This window comes from Sinohyriopsis cumingii, unplaced genomic scaffold, assembly GCF_028554795.1.
Source record: "Sinohyriopsis cumingii isolate HCF-2022 unplaced genomic scaffold, ASM2855479v2 utg005604l, whole genome shotgun sequence".
In the NCBI taxonomy this organism is placed as follows: Eukaryota; Metazoa; Mollusca; class Bivalvia; order Unionida; family Unionidae; genus Sinohyriopsis; species Sinohyriopsis cumingii.
The window spans coordinates 2501-20000 of record NW_028316969.1 but is presented as its reverse complement, the minus strand read 5'-3'; positions in this window follow the sequence as shown (position 1 = coordinate 20000).

Genomic DNA, 17500 nt, shown 5'->3' with positions numbered 1-17500 from the left:
CCAGAAACTGGTGGGTGAGAACTGGTGAAAAAGTTGGACTTAGTTTTTTGACGGTGGATGCCAGAAACTGGTGGGTGAGAACTGGTGAAAAAGTTGGACTTAGTTTTTTGACGGTGGATGCCAGAAACTGGTGGGTGAGAACTGGTGAAAAAGTTGGACTTAGTTTTTTGACGGTGGATGCCAGAAACTGGTGGGTGAGAACTGGTGAAAAGTTGGACTTGGTTTTTTTTCACGCAGTGCTTTGGACTTAGTTTTTTGACGATGGATGTCAGAAACTGGTGGGTGAGAACTGGTGAAAAAGTTGGACTTAGTTTTTTGACGGTGGATGTCAGAAACTGGTGGGTGAAAACTGGTGAAAAAGTTGGACTTAGTTTTTTTTCACGCAGTGCGTTGGACTTAGTTTTTTGACGATGGATGTCAGAAACTGGTGGGTGAGAACTGGTGAAAAAGTTGGACTTAGTTTTTATTTTATTTTTTTTTTTTAACACTTGGAAGAAAATGACAACCGTGGCCGGTTAAAAATCGTTTCTCTTTGGCCACGATTGTCATTTTCTTCCATTTTTTTTTCCTTCTTCTCTCCGCAAGGCATGCGTGGACAGCTCTGTCTAGGACGCAGCCGCCACCGCAAACCGCACGAGAATATCTTTCTCCGTTTCAGAGACACGAATTTTCTAGCAAGTGTGCCGATAAATTGCTTCCCGAGCGAGTTTTGTGTGTCTATCCCCCCCTCCAGTGATTTCTGCCTGTGCCTGAACAGCCATCACGAAGCCATCTTTGAAGCCATCTCGCTCGGCAAGGCATGCGTGGATAGCTCTGTCTAGGACGCAGCCGCCACCGCAAACCGCACGAGAATATCTTTCGCCGTTTTAGAGACGCGAATTTTCTAGCAAGTGTGCCGATAAATTGCATACCGAGCGAGTTTTGTGTGTCTATCCCATTCCCCCCCCCCCCCCCCTCCAGTGATTTCTGCCTGTGCCTGGACGGCCATCACGAAGCCATCTTTGAAGCCATCTCGCTCGGCAAGGCATGCGTGGATAGCTCTGTCTAGGACGCAGCCGCCACCGCAAACCGCACGAGACTATCTTTCGCCGTTTTAGAGACGCGAATTTTCTAGCAAGTGTGCCGATAAATTGCTTCCCGAGCGAGTTTTGTGTGTCTATCCCCCCCTCCAGTGATTTCTGCCTGTGCCTGAACGGCCATCACGAAGCCATCCTTGAAGCCATCTCGTTCGGCAAGGCATGCGTGCATAGCTCTGTCTAGGACGCAGCCGCCACCGCAAACCGCACGAGAATATCTTTCGCCGTTTTAGAGACGCGAATTTTCTAGCAAGTGTGCCGATAAATTGCATACCGAGCGAGTTTTGTGTGTCTATCCCATCCCCCCCTCCAGTGATTTCTGCCTGTGCCTGGACGGCCATCACGAAGCCATCTTTGAAGCCATCTCGTTCGGCAAGGCATGCGTGGATAGCTCTGTCTAGGACGCAGCCGCCACCGCAAACCGCACGAGACTATCTTTCGCCGTTTTAGAGACACGAATTTTCTAGCAAGAGTGCCGATAAATTGCATACCGAGCGAGTTTTGTGTGTCTATCCCCCCCTCCAGTGATTTCTGCCTGTGCCTGAACGGCCATCACGAAGCCATCCTTGAAGCCATCTCGCTCGGCAAGGCATGCGTGGATAGCTCTGTCTAGGACGCAGCCGCCACCGCAAACGGCACGAGAATATCTTTCGCCGTTTTAGAGATACGAATTTTCTAGCAAGAGTGCCGATAAATTGCTTCCCGAGCGAAGTCGGTTACTTGTTATTTTCCCATTACTTTCGTCTCTCGCTGAAATGGCCACCGCCTCGTCCAGGATGAAGCCATCTTCCTGCGCAAGGCATCGACGGATAGGTCTTTCTCAGACCCATCAGCCGCAGCAAACCGCACGAAAATATCTTCGAGCGTTCGAAAGATATAGGTATTCGAGTGAAGATACCGAACCAACGGAATGCCGTGATGGCAACGACCTTGACCTTCGGCTTTTCATGGTCGCACGGACGAACGGACAGTCCGATTTTCGTGGGGTTTTCACTGCCAGACGCGTCTCTTCAAGGCCAATCTGGCCGTGGGTCGCACGTCCACCTAGCTCTTCCAACTCCCGAGAAAAGGAACTTTACGCCGCGTTTCACCTAAGAACGGTCGGTTTTTCGAAGCGTACGGACGAACGGACAGGGCTATCGACCTTCGGTTTGCTCTAGCACAGTGGCCTCGTCGAGCCCGATCTGCCGACATATGGCAAGTCGCTCTATTCCTAAGCTTTCAATTTTTCGAAACTTCACACTTGCATGGAAGGAATCGGTTTTCTTCCAATGGCGGGCGAACGGACAGTCCGATTTTCGTGGGGTTTTCACTGCCTGACGCGTCTCTTCAAGACCAATCTGGCCCTGGGTCGCACGTCCACCTAGCTCTTGCCCTTCCGGAGGAAAGGAACTTTAAGCCGCGTTTTACCTAGATACGGTCGGTTTCTCGAAGCGTACGGACGAACGGACAGGGCTATTGACGTGCGGTTTGCTCTAACAGAGTCGTCTCTTCGAGCCCGATCTGCCGACATGTGGCACGTCGCTATATTCCAAAGATTTCAATTTTTCGAAACTTCACACTTGCATGGAAGAAAACGGTTTTCTCCCGATGGCGGACGAACGGACGCAGCCATTAAGATATATTTGGCACAGGCCGACGCGTCTATTCAAGACAGATCTTTTGGCATCTGACATTTGATAATACCTCCCGCCGTCGGCGCTAGGCCTTGTGTACCCCTGACATTCCCTTGGTGCAAAGCCCTTGGAAGCGAAGTAACTAAAACCAACGTTGGACTTAGTTATTAATTGATGTGTGTGTGTGTGTGTGTGTGTGTGTGTGTGTGTGTGTGTGTGTGTGTGTGTGTGTGTGTGTGTGTGTGTGTGTGTGTGTGTGTGTCTTTGTGTGTGTGTGTGTGTGAATATATATATATATATATATATATATATATATATATATATATATATATATATATATATATATATATATATATATATATATATCTCGCTCGGCAAGGCATGCGTGGATAGTTCTCTCTAGGACGCAGCCGCCACCGCAAACCGCACGAGAATATCTTTCGCCGTTTTAGAGATACGAATTTTCTAGCAAGTGTGCCGATAAATTGCTTCCCGAGCGAGTTTTGTGTGTCTATCCCCCCCTCCAGTGATTTCTGCCTGTGCCTGAACGGCCATCACGAAGCCATCCTTGAAGCCATCTCGCTCGGCAAGGCATGCGTGGATAGCTCTGTCTAGGACGCAGCCGCCACCGCAAACCGCACGAGAATATCTTTCGCCGTTTTAGAGACACGAATTTTCTAGCAAGTGTGCCGATAAATTGCATACCGAGCGAGTTTTGTGTGTCTATCCCCCCCTCCAGTGATTTCTGCCTGTGCCTGAACGGCCATCACGAAGCCATCTTTGAAGCCATCTCGCTCGGCAAGGCATGCGTGGATAGCTCTGTCTAGGACGCAGCCGCCACCGCAAACCGCACGAGAATATCTTTCGCCGTTTTAGAGACACGAATTTTCTAGCAAGTGTGCCGATAAATTGCATACCGAGCGAGTTTTGTGTGTCTATCCCCCCCTCCAGTGATTTCTGCCTGTGCCTGAACGGCCATCACGAAGCCATCTTTGAAGCCATCTCGCTCGGCAAGGCATGCGTGGATAGCTCTCTCTAGGACGCAGCCGCCACCGCAAACCGCACGAGAATATCTTTCGCCGTTTTAGAGACACGAATTTTCTAGCAAGAGTGCCGATAAATTGCTTCCCGAGCGAAGTCGGTTACTTGTTATTTTCCCATTACTTTCGTCTCTCGCTGAAATGGCCACCGCCTCGTCCAGGATGAAGCCATCTTCCTGCGCAAGGCATCGACGGATAGGTCTTTCTCAGACCCATCAGCCGCAGCAAACCGCACGAAAATATCTTCGAGCGTTCGAAAGATATAGGTATTCGAGTGAAGATACCGAACCAACGGAATGCCGTGATGGCAACGACCTTGACCTTCGGCTTTTCATGGTCGCACGGACGAACGGACAGTCCGATTTTCGTGGGGTTTTCACTGCCAGACGCGTCTCTTCAAGGCCAATCTGGCCGTGGGTCGCACGTCCACCTAGCTCTTCCAACTCCCGAGAAAAGGAACTTTACGCCGCGTTTCACCTAAAAACGGTCGGTTTTTCGAAGCGTACGGACGAACGGACAGGGCTATCGACCTTCGGTTTGCTCTAGCACAGTGGCCTCGTCGAACCCGATCTGCCGACATATGGCAAGTCGCTCTATTCCTAAGCTTTCAATTTTTCGAAACTTCACACTTGCATGGAAGGAATCGGTTTTCTTCCAATGGCGGGCGAACGGACAGTCCGATTTTCGTGGGGTTTTCACTGCCTGACGCGTCTCTTCAAGACCAATCTGGCCCTGGGTCGCACGTCCACCTAGCTCTTGCCCTTCCGGAGGAAAGGAACTTTAAGCCGCGTTTTACCTAGATACGGTCGGTTTCTCGAAGCGTACGGACGAACGGACAGGGCTATTGACGTGCGGTTTGCTCTAACAGAGTCGTCTCTTCGAGCCCGATCTGCCGACATGTGGCACGTCGCTATATTCCAAAGATTTCAATTTTTCGAAACTTCACACTTGCATGGAAGAAAACGGTTTTCTCCCGATGGCGGACGAACGGACGCAGCCATTAAGATATATTTGGCACAGGCCGACGCGTCTATTCAAGACAGATCTTTTGGCATCTGACATTTGATAATACCTCCCGCCGTCGGCGCTAGGCCTTGTGTACCCCTGACATTCCCTTGGTGCAAAGCCCTTGGAAGCGAAGTAACTAAAACCAACGTTGGACTTAGTTATTAATTGATGTGTGTGTGTGTGTGTGTGTGTGTGTGTGTGTGTGTGTGTGTGTGTGTGTGTGTGTGTGTGTGTGTGTGTGTGTGTCTGTGTGTGTGTGTGTGTGTGTGAATATATATATATATATATATATATATATATATATATATATATATATATATATATATATCTCGCTCGGCAAGGCATGCGTGGATAGTTCTCTCTAGGACGCAGCCGCCACCGCAAACCGCACGAGAATATCTTTCGCCGTTTTAGAGATACGAATTTTCTAGCAAGTGTGCCGATAAATTGCTTCCCGAGCGAGTTTTGTGTGTCTATCCCCCCCTCCAGTGATTTCTGCCTGTGCCTGAACGGCCATCACGAAGCCATCCTTGAAGCCATCTCGCTCGGCAAGGCATGCGTGGATAGCTCTGTCTAGGACGCAGCCGCCACCGCAAACCGCACGAGAATATCTTTCGCCGTTTTAGAGACACGAATTTTCTAGCAAGTGTGCCGATAAATTGCATACCGAGCGAGTTTTGTGTGTCTATCCCCCCCTCCAGTGATTTCTGCCTGTGCCTGAACGGCCATCACGAAGCCATCTTTGAAGCCATCTCGCTCGGCAAGGCATGCGTGGATAGCTCTGTCTAGGACGCAGCCGCCACCGCAAACCGCACGAGAATATCTTTCGCCGTTTTAGAGACACGAATTTTCTAGCAAGTGTGCCGATAAATTGCATACCGAGCGAGTTTTGTGTGTCTATCCCCCCCTCCAGTGATTTCTGCCTGTGCCTGAACGGCCATCACGAAGCCATCTTTGAAGCCATCTCGCTCGGCAAGGCATGCGTGGATAGCTCTCTCTAGGACGCAGCCGCCACCGCAAACCGCACGAGAATATCTTTCGCCGTTTTAGAGACACGAATTTTCTAGCAAGAGTGCCGATAAATTGCTTCCCGAGCGAAGTCGGTTACTTGTTATTTTCCCATTACTTTCGTCTCTCGCTGAAATGGCCACCGCCTCGTCCAGGATGAAGCCATCTTCCAGCGCAAGGCATCGACGGATAGGTCTTTCTCAGACCCATCAGCCGCAGCAAACCGCACGAAAATATCTTCGAGCGTTCGAAAGATATAGGTATTCGAGTGAAGATACCGAACCAACGGAATGCCGTGATGGCAACGACCTTGACCTTCGGCTTTTCATGGTCGCACGGACGAACGGACTGTCCGATTTTCGTGGGGTTTTCACTGCCAGACGCGTCTCTTCAAGGCCAATCTGGCCGTGGGTGGCACGTCCACCTAGCTCTTGCCCCTCCCGAGAAAAGGAACTTTACGCCGCGTTTCACCTAAAAACGGTCGGTTTTTCGAAGCGAACGGACGAACGGACAGGGCTATCGACGTTCGGTTTGCTCTAGCACAGTGGCCTCGTCGAGCCCGATCTGCCGACATATGGCACGTCGCTCTATTCCTAAGCTTTCAATTTTTCGAAACTTCACACTTGCATGGAAGGAATCGGTTTTCTTCCAATGGCGGGCGAACGGACAGTCCGATTTTCGTGGGGTTTTCACTGCCTGACGCGTCTCTTCAAGACCAATCTGGCCCTGGGTCGCACGTCTACCTAGCTCTTGCCCTTCCGGAGGAAAGGAACTTTAAGCCGCGTTTTACCTAGAAACGGTCGGTTTCTCGAAGCGTACGGACGAACGGACAGGGCTATTGACGTGCGGTTTGCTCTAACAGAGTCGTCTCTTCGAGCCCGATCTGCCGACATATGGCACGTCGCTCTATTCCTAAGCTTTCAATTTTTCGAAACTTTACACTTGCATGGAAGAAATGGGTTTTGTTGGACTTGGTTATTTATTGATTTGCATACATACATACATACATACATACATACATACATACATACATACATACATACATACAGAGAGACATAATAGCTCTGTCTAGGACGCAGCAGCCAACGCAAACCGCATGAGAATATCTTTTACCGTTCTACAGATACGATTTTTTCTTTTCTTTTCTTTTCTTTTCTTTTTTTTTTTTTCCTTTGTTTTTTTTTTTTTTAAATTTATTTGTTCCCGTCACAGCCAAGGGAACGGGCTTGACACAAACCGTGCGGAAAGAAGACACTGTCGAGCGTGTCTCAGAAAAGTTTAGGTAGGTTTTTGGCCACTTTTCGGAACATTGTTGTGCAAATTTTTGCCCCAAACCCAATAACGTAGGTTTTTGGCCACATTTTGCTACTTTTCTTGGCAATTTTGGGGGGGGGCTCAAAGCCAGATAACATGTAGGTTTTGGACAAATATTTCCCATCATGGAAAATGCCAACTTCATGCAGACAGAACATAATTAAACGCTTCTGTAAAGTGTTTATCAATGCCACATGATCGAATTGCACACAATTTTGAAATTTGTCAAAGAGCGCAATTGGACGAAATCACTTATATTGTTTGTATGAAGTGATTTTAATGTCGAACCAAGGAATTGGACAAACATGCCTACACAATATTGTCTGTACGACAAGGTAACGCTGGAGTCCTAAGGTGAATGAAGCCAAGTGCTTCCAATGCCAGGTAGATTTTGGGCCAATCTTTGCCCAAGTGGGACAATATTTTCCCATCATGAAAAATGCAGTGGAATGGATTACAATTGCCAAATTTATGCATAGAAACGACAATCGAACGCTTCCATAAAGTGTTTTAAATAGTATCGTACAAAATCACCTTGTATTGCGGGTTTTTATTATTATTATTATTATTATTATTATTATTATTATTATTATTATTATGTTCTTTCTTCCCGCCTTCCTTCTTCTTCTTCTTTGTTATTTTTATTTTCTAATTTTTTCTTCTTCTTCTTCTTCTTCTTCTTCTTCTTCTTCTTCTTCTTGGTATTCATATCTCTCTTTGTGCGCCAGCGTAAATCACGTACTAACTCCAAGTACGGATCCGTCTTCTCCGCAACAGTCAAACCATTCATTTTCCTCGTCCTGCACACGAACGGACACGGTGATTCAAATGCCCTTTTCGCAGGCAGATGCGACTCGTCCGGGCCGATGTGCCGGTGCTTCCCACTTCAAGATAGCTCTTGCCGTTCCAGAGAAAACTGCACCCAAGCCATTTTTTTCCCACGCTCCCGACCTTGACCTTGAACTACGCATTTTCTCAGCCGTACGGACGAACGGACCAGCAGATTTTCACGGGGTTTGCACGCACAGATGCGTCTTCTCCAGGCCCATCGTCCGACGTATGGCTCGTCAACATCCTGCCAAGTGGCGATGCTGAAAACTCGCTTCAACCCCATGTCGCGCTCCAGCGACATGCACGTGGACGGGTCGCACGGACGAACGGACAAGCCGATTTTCATGCGGTTTGCACCACCAGATGCGGCTCTTCCAGGCCCATCTTACGACGTAGGGCATGGCAACATACCTTTAAGTGGCGATGCTCAAAACTCGCTTCGACCCAATGTCGCCCGCTTCCGACATTGACATCAACGGGCCCGTTTTCTTCCCCGGACGGACGAACGGACGATGGGAATTCCATGTCTTTCACACCGTCCGACGTGTCTTGCCGAGACCGACCTGTCGGTAGGTCGCATGTCAAAATCGGTCCATTACTTTTCGAGCAAACTCGATTTAAGCCAACTTCGCACTCGTATGGTTCGGCGCGGCTGAAAACGTTTTCCAGAGCGCACGGACGAACGGACACGCCTACTCGACCGTGCCTGGCACCGGCAGACGCGTCTCGTCGGGCCCGAGCGGTCGAACCACGACACGGGACAATACCTCTACCCGTCGGCGAGAAAACTTTTTTTAATGGACATTTTCACTTTAACATTGGAGGGGGGTTCCAAAAATCGGTTTTCTCACCATTACGGACGAACGTACAGGTCCAATGGACTTATTTTTTTTTCCAAGACGCCTCTCGTCACGCCAGATCGAATGACGTCTTGCAATTGCCCATTGGTCCACCCGTTTGGCCAGGAAAAAAAATAATCCGATTCTCGCAGCGAGCTGACCATTGCGAATTCCATTGCATTCGTTTTCTTTGACTTACGGACGATCGGACCAGCCGAGATCCATGGGGTTTTCACTGCCAGCTGCGTCTCGTCGAGGCCCATCTGCCGATGGGTCGCACCTTAAGATCGCTCATAGGCTTTCGGAGAAAACCAACTTTAAGCTACCGACTTGGCACCGAAGCGTTTGCTATGCGAAGGCGTACGCACGAACGGACACAGCGACATGCACGGGGATAACACAGGCAGGTGCGACTCATCCAGACCTAGGCGCCGGTGGGTCAAACTTTAACATATCTTTCCACGCTTGGGAGAAAAACACTATTTTCCCACGCTCCCTACCTTGACCTTGACTATTGTGGCATGGGTGAAAAATAGCCCCTAACTCGGCCAAACCTCCACCGATTTTCAACATCTACCACTCTATGTCTTCGTCTCGACCAGGCGCGTCTGCCGAGGTGTAAAACGTGCCAATGTGACGTTCCCTTCCACCACTTCATTCTAGGAACCTAACGGTTTTTCCGCCATTTTGACACCACCTCGCCCGGTGGCGTCCGGGTGGCACCCGTTCCCCGACGTGGCCCCGTGGCCCCGACACGCTGCAGCAAACCGCTTGAAAATATTCCCAGCCGTTCTGGAGATATGGGGGAAACTGTAGCTTTTCGGACTTGGTCGTTTTGTGGCCCCTGCCGGGTGACAAAATAGCCCCTAACTCGGCCAAACCTCCACCGATTTTCAACATCTACCACTCTATGTCTTCGTCTCGACCAGGCGCGTCTGCCGAGGTGTGAAACGTGCCAATGTGACGTTCCCTTCCACCACTTCATTCTAGGAACCTAACGGTTTTTCCGCCATTTTGACACCACCTCGCCCGGTGGCGTCCGGGTGGCACCCGTTCCCCGACGTGGCCCCGTGTGCCCCGACACGCTGCAGCAAACCGCTTGAAAATATTCCCAGCCGTTCTGGAGATATGGGGGAAACTGTAGCTTTACGGACTTTGTCGTTTTGTGGCCCCTGCCGGGTGACAAAATAGCCCCTAACTCGGCCAAACCTGCACCGATTTTCATCATCCAGCACTCTCTGTCTTCGTCTCGACCAGGCGCGTCTGCCGAGGTGTGAAACGTGCCAATGTGACGTTCCCTTCCACCACTTCATTCTAGGAACCTAACGGTTTTTCCGCCATTTTGACACCACCTCGCCCGGTGGCGTCCGGGTGGCACCCGTTCCCCGACGTGGCCCCGTGGCCCCGACACGCTGCAGCAAACCGCTTGAAAATATTCCCAGCCGTTCGGGAGATATGGGGGAAACTGTAGCTTTTCGGACTTTGTCGTTTTGTGGCCCCTGCCGGGTGACAAAATAGCCCCTAACTCGGCCAAACCTCCACCGATTTTCATCATCCAGCACTCTCTGTCTTCGTCTCGACCAGGCGCGTCTGCCGAGGTGTGAAACGTGCCAATGTGACGTTCCCTTCCACCACTTCATTCTAGGAACCTAACGGTTTTTCCGCCATTTTGACACCACCTCGCCCGGTGGCGTCCGGGTGGCACCCGTTCCCCGACGTGGCCCCGTGGCCCCGACACGCTGCAGCAAACCGCTTGAAAATATTCCCAGCCGTTCGGGAGATATGGGGGAAACTGTAGCTTTTCATCGGTTTTTTAATTGTGAGGACGACCTAGCACAAGTTCGAATCCCGCCGTCGACATGGCAGTCTAGAACCTTCATTGTCCAATATTCCAATGCAAACCCCATGGAAAAATGTCAAGCGGTTCCCGAAATATTCAACGTTTAGTGAAACGGCATAAAGACTTTTTGTAAAGTCATATGTTTTGACGCACCCACCGCCCCGACGATTGAGGAGGAGGTGTGCCAGGCAACTTGATATTTTCTGATACAGGCTATCGAGGCCGACTTGCCGACATAAACCCCGTCGAAATATTCCCATTTGTTACGGAGATATTGCCAAAAAAGTCATTTGTTCATCGGTTTTTTCACTGTGAAAACGACCTAGCACGAGTTCGAATCCCGCCGCCGACATAGCAATCTAGACCCTTCATTGGCCAATATTCTAATGCAAACCCCATGGAAAAATATCAAGGGGTTCCCGAGATATTCAACATTTAGTGAAACGGCATAAAGTCGATTTTTTTTGAAAAGTCATATGTTTTGACGCACCCACCGCCCCGACGATTGGGGAGGAGGTGTGCCAGGCAACTTGTTATTTTCTGATACAGGCTATCGAGACCGACTTGCCGGCATAAACCTCGTCGAAATATTCCCATTTGTTACGGAGATATTGCCAAAAAAGTCATTTGTTCATCGGTTTTTTCACTGTGAAAACGACCTAGCACGAGTTCGAATCCCGCCGCCGACATAGCAATCTAGACCTTTCATTGGCCAATATTCCAATGCAAACCCCATGGAAAAATATCAAGGGGTTCCCGAGATATTCAACATTTAGTGAAACGGCATAAAGTCGATTTTTTGAAAAGTCATATGTTTTGACGCACCCACCGCCCCGACCAACAGGGAAGAGTTCGAATCTCGCAGTTGACATTGCTTTATAGCTCTCGTAATGGCCGATCTGCCAAAGCAAACCCCATCAAAAAATTCCTATCCGTTACACCGAGATAATGAATAAAATAAAACCGAGAAGTGAGACTGTGGCGCTAGTCCTTGTGTACCCCTGGCTTTCCCTTGGTGCAAAGCCGTTGGTAGCAAAGGCACGATTTCAAAATTGAAACTTTCCTGACCAACTACCCCCATATAGAATTTGGCACTATATATAGGGAAGAAGTGATTTTGGGGTCCTATACATTGCATTAGAGACGTAGTACGATAGCTGGTTTCTTCCCTGTTGCGACCGATCGCCTGGTCGCATCGGGACGATCGACCCCTCGTTGGATAGGTCGTCCCAGCCAGCATGCAATGCCGATCTAGCCAGGAGTGCTAGGAGTAGAGCGAAAGGTAGAGAGAGAGAGAGGCAGGGGCACCCTCTCTCGCTCTAGTAGCGATATGGCTTGGGTAGTGTCTGTAAGGTTAGGAAGTTGAAACTTTCCTAACTAACTACCCACATATAGTATTTGGCACTATTATATAGGAAAAAATGCGTTTCCTATGGTCTCGATTGAATGTGAATCGAGACGAGAGAGAGAGAGAGGCCGATAAGGCAGGCAGGCAGGTAGACACACACTCTCTCTCTCTGGTAGCTAGCTAGGTGCGATCGAAGGCTAGCCTACCAAGGACAGGACAAGCGTGAAGGGAGAGAGGCAGGCACGCTCTCTCTCTCTGGTAGCTAGCAAGGTGCGATCGAAGGCTAGCTTACCAAGGACAGGACAAGCGAGAAGGGAGAGAGAGAGAGGCAGGCACACTCTCTCTCTCTGGTAGCTAGCTAGGTCCGATCGAAGGCTAGCTTACTAAGGACAGGACAAGCGAGAAGGGAGAGAGGCAGGCACACTCTCTCTCTCTGGTAGCTAGCAAGGTGCGAGAGAGAGAGTGAGGAAAGGCTTGGGGAATCTTTGGCCGTGGTAGAAAGCCCTTGGTAAAACGGAACGAATTCAAAAAGGTGCACCTTTTGGGCAACTTTTTGACCAACTACCCACACATAGTATTTGGTACTATTATATAGGAAAAAATGCGTTTCCTATGGTCTCGATTGAAAGTGAATCGAGACGAGAGAGAGAGGCCGATAAGGCAGGCAGGCAGGCAGACACACACTCTCTCTCTCTCTGGTAGCTAGCTAGGTGCGAGCGAAGGCTAGCCTACCAAGGACAGGACAAGCGAGAAGGGAGAGAGAGAGGCAGGCACACTCTCTCTCTCTCTCTCTGGTAGCTAGCTAGGTCCGATCGAAGGCTAGCTTACCAAGGACAGGACAAGCGAGAAGGGAGAGAGGCAGGCACACTCTCTCTCTGGTAGCTAGCAAGGTGCGATCGAAGGCTAGCGTACGAAGGACAGGACAAGCGAGAAGGGAGAGAGGCAGGCACACTCTCTCTCTGGTAGCTAGCTAGGTCCGATCGAAGGCTAGCTTACCTAGGACAGGACAAGCGAGAAGGGAGAGAGAGAGAGAGAGAGGCAGGCACACTCTCTCTCTCTCTCTGGTAGCTAGCTAGGTCCGATCGAAGGCTAGCTTACCAAGGACAGGACAAGCGAGAAGGGAGAGAGGCAGGCACACTCTCTCTCTCTCTGGTAGCTAGCAAGGTGCGAGAGAGAGAGAGTGAGGAAAGGCTTGGGGAATCGAGGGTTTGGCCGTGGTAGAAAGCCCTTGGTAAAAACGGAACGAATTCAAAAAGGTGCACCTTTTTGGCAACTTTTTGACCAACTACCCACACATAGTATTTGGCACTATTATATAGGAAAAATGCGTTTCCTATGGTCTCGATTGAAAGTGAATCGAGACGAGAGAGGAGAGAGAGGCCGATAAGGCAGGCAGACACACACACTCTCTCTCTCTCTCTCTGGTAGCTAGCTAGGTGCGAGCGAAGGCTAGCCTACCAAGGACAGACAAGCGAGAAGGGAGAGAGAGAGGCAGGCACACTCTCTCTCTCTCTCTGGTAGCTAGCACGGTGCGATCGAAGGCTAGCTTACCAAGGACAGGACAAGCGAGAAGGGAGAGAGAGAGAGAGGCAGGCACACTCTCTCTCTCTCTCTCTGGTAGCTAGCTAGGTCCGATCGAAGGCTAGCTTACCAAGGACAGGACAAGCGAGAAGGGAGAGAGGCAGGCACGCTCTCTCTCTCTCTGGTAGCTAGCACGGTGCGATCGAAGGCTAGCTTACCTAGGACAGGACAAGCGAGAAGGGAGAGAGAGAGAGAGAGGCAGGCACACTCTCTCTCTCTCTCTGGTAGCTAGCTAGGTCCGATCGAAGGCTAGCTTACCAAGGACAGGACAAGCGAGAAGGGAGAGAGGCAGGCACACTCTCTCTCTCTCTGGTAGCTAGCAAGGTGCGAGAGAGAGAGAGAGAGTGAGGAAAGGCTTGGGGAATCGAGGGTTTGGCCGTGGTAGAAAGCCCTTGGTAAAAAACGGAACGAATTCAAAAAGGTGCACCTTTTTGGCAACTTTTTGACCAACTACCCACACATAGTATTTGGTACTATTATATAGGAAAAAATGCGTTTCCTATGGTCTCGATTGAAAGTGAATCGAGACGAGAGAGAGAGGCCGATAAGGCAGGCAGGCAGACACACACACTCTCTCTCTCTCTGGTAGCTAGCTAGGTGCGAGCGAAGGCTAGCCTACCAAGGACAGGACAAGCGTGAAGGGAGAGAGAGAGGCAGGCACGCTCTCTCTCTCTCTGGTAGCTAGCACGGTGCGATCGAAGGCTAGCTTACCTAGGACAGGACAAGCGAGAAGGGAGAGAGAGAGAGAGGCAGGCACACTCTCTCTCTCTCTCTCTGGTAGCTAGCTAGGTCCGATCGAAGGCTAGCTTACCAAGGACAGGACAAGCGAGAAGGGAGAGAGGCAGGCACGCTCTCTCTCTCTCTGGTAGCTAGCACGGTGCGATCGAAGGCTAGCTTACCTAGGACAGGACAAGCGAGAAGGGAGAGAGAGAGAGAGAGGCAGGCACACTCTCTCTCTCTCTCTGGTAGCTAGCTAGGTCCGATCGAAGGCTAGCTTACCAAGGACAGGACAAGCGAGAAGGGAGAGAGGCAGGCACACTCTCTCTCTCTCTGGTAGCTAGCAAGGTGCGAGAGAGAGAGAGTGAGGAAAGGCTTGGGGAATCGAGGGTTTGGCCGTGGTAGAAAGCCCTTGGTAAAAACGGAACGAATTCAAAAAGGTGCACCTTTTTGGCAACTTTTTGACCAACTACCCACACATAGTATTGGTACTATTATATAGGAAAAAATGCGTTTCCTATGGTCTCGATTGAAAGTGAATCGAGACGAGAGAGAGAGGCCGATAAGGCAGGCAGGCAGGCAGGCAGGCAGACACACACACTCTCTCTCTCTGGTAGCTAGCTAGGTGCGAGCGAAGGCTAGCCTACCAAGGACAGGACAAGCGTGAAGGGAGAGAGAGAGGCAGGCACGCTCTCTCTCTCCCTCTGGTAGCTAGCACGGTGCGATCGAAGGCTAGCTTACCTAGGACAGGACAAGCGAGAAGGGAGAGAGAGAGAGAGGCAGGCACACTCTCTCTCTCTCTCTCTGGTAGCTAGCTAGGTCCGATCGAAGGCTAGCTTACCAAGGACAGGACAAGCGAGAAGGGAGAGAGGCAGGCACACTCTCTCTCTCTCTGGTAGCTAGCAAGGTGCGAGAGAGAGAGAGAGAGTGAGGAAAGGCTTGGGGAATCGAGGGTTTGGCCGTGGTAGAAAGCCCTTGGTAAAAACGGAACGAATTCAAAAAGGTGCACCTTTTGGCAACTTTTTGACCAACTACCCACACATAGTATTTGGTACTATTATATAGGAAAAAATGCGTTTCCTATGGTCTCGATTGAAAGTGAATCGAGACGAGAGAGAGAGGCCGATAAGGCAGGCAGGCAGGCAGGCAGGCAGACACACACACTCTCTCTCTCTGGTAGCTAGCTAGGTGCGAGCGAAGGCTAGCCTACCAAGGACAGGACAAGCGTGAAGGGAGAGAGAGAGGCAGGCACGCTCTCTCTCTCCCTCTGGTAGCTAGCACGGTGCGATCGAAGGCTAGCTTACCTAGGACAGGACAAGCGAGAAGGGAGAGAGAGAGAGAGGCAGGCACACTCTCTCTCTCTCTCTCTGGTAGCTAGCTAGGTCCGATCGAAGGCTAGCTTACCAAGGACAGGACAAGCGAGAAGGGAGAGAGGCAGGCACACTCTCTCTCTCTCTGGTAGCTAGCAAGGTGCGAGAGAGAGAGAGAGAGAGTGAGGAAAGGCTTGGGGAATCGAGGGTTTGGCCGTGGTAGAAAGCCCTTGGTAAAAACGGAACGAATTCAAAAAGGTGCACCTTTTTGGCAACTTTTTGACCAACTACCCACACATAGTATTTGGTACTATTATATAGGAAAAAATGCGTTTCCTATGGTCTCGATTGAAAGTGAATCGAGACGAGAGAGAGAGGCCGATAAGGCAGGCAGGCAGGCAGGCAGGCAGACACACACACTCTCTCTCTCTGGTAGCTAGCTAGGTGCGAGCGAAGGCTAGCCTACCAAGGACAGGACAAGCGTGAAGGGAGAGAGAGAGGAAGGCACACTCTCTCTGGTAGCTAGCTAGGTCCGATCGAAGGCTAGCTTGCCAAGGACAGGACAAGCGAGAAGGGAGAGAGAGAGAGAGGCAGGCACACTCTCTCTCTGGTAGCTAGCAAGGTGCGATCGAAGGCTAGCTTACCAAGGACAGGACAAGCGAGAAGGGAGAGAGGCAGGCACACTCTCTTTGGTAGCTAGCAAGCCCAGGCAAGGCAAGAACGTGGCTGCTTTTCGTTCGAAAATGGGCTGGGAAGCTCGATGGCACAGGGTACGTCGAAAAATATTCTGACCAACTACCCACATATAGTATTTGGCACTATTATATAGGAAAAAATGCATTTTCAGGTGGCTCGGTTGAAAATGAACAAAAATTTTGGTGTAGCATTCATATAGTAGTGGTATAGCTGCCTTGCGAACCGAGCACACTAGCCTACGATATCGGGAGCTATACCACAGTACTGGGGCGGTACACTGAGCTAGGCTTGTCTAGGCGCTCGCTGGTACAGGGTACCCCTAGGCAGCTGGCTTCGGACGATAGGGAAGGTGCATTCCGTGAAATGCTTTCCTTCCCAGGCAAGGCAAGAACGTGGTTGCTTTTCGTTCGAAAATGGGCTGGGAAGCTCGATGGCACAGGGTACGTCGAAAAATTTTCTGATCAACTACCCACATATAGAATTTGGCACTATTATATAGAAAAAAATGCATTTTCAGGTGGCTCGGTTGAAAATGAACAAAAATTTTGGTGTAGCATTCCTATAGTAGTGGTATAGCTGCCTTGCGAACCGAGCACACTAGCCTACGATATCGGGAGCTATACCACAGTACTGGGGCGGTACACTGAGCTAGGCTTGTCTAGGCGCTCGCTGGTACAGGGTACCCTTAGGCAGCTGGCTTCGGACGATAGGGAAGGTGCATTCCGTGAAATGCTTTCCTTCCCAGGCAAGGCAAGAACGTGGTTGCTTTTCGTTCGAAAATGGGCTGGGAAGCTCGATGGCACAGGGTACGTCGAAAAATTTTCTGATCAACTACCCACATATAGAATTTGGCACTATTATATAGAAAAAAATGCGTTTTCAGGTGGCTCGGTTGAAAGTGGACAAAAATTTTGGTGTAGCATTTATATATGAAAAGTATAGCGGCCTTGCGAACCGAGCTCACTAGCCTACAATATAGGCTGCTATACTGTCGATACTGGGGCGGTTAGTACGGCTAGGCTGACCTGGGAAGCTCGCTGGTACAGGGTATCCCTAGGCAGTCGGCTTTGGATGAGCTGGGGCGGTACGTGGCTTGGCGACCTAGGCGTCTAGGTCGCGGTAGGCTGGCTTGACCTACCGACACGTTCCTTGGTACAGGGTACCCTTGTGGCTAGCCATCGACGAGCGATGCTCTAGGCTGGCATGGTATAGGTAGAACCGTGATTCTAGCCTGTACAGGTTCGGTATACACGGCTTGGTTTTTGTGGTTATACGA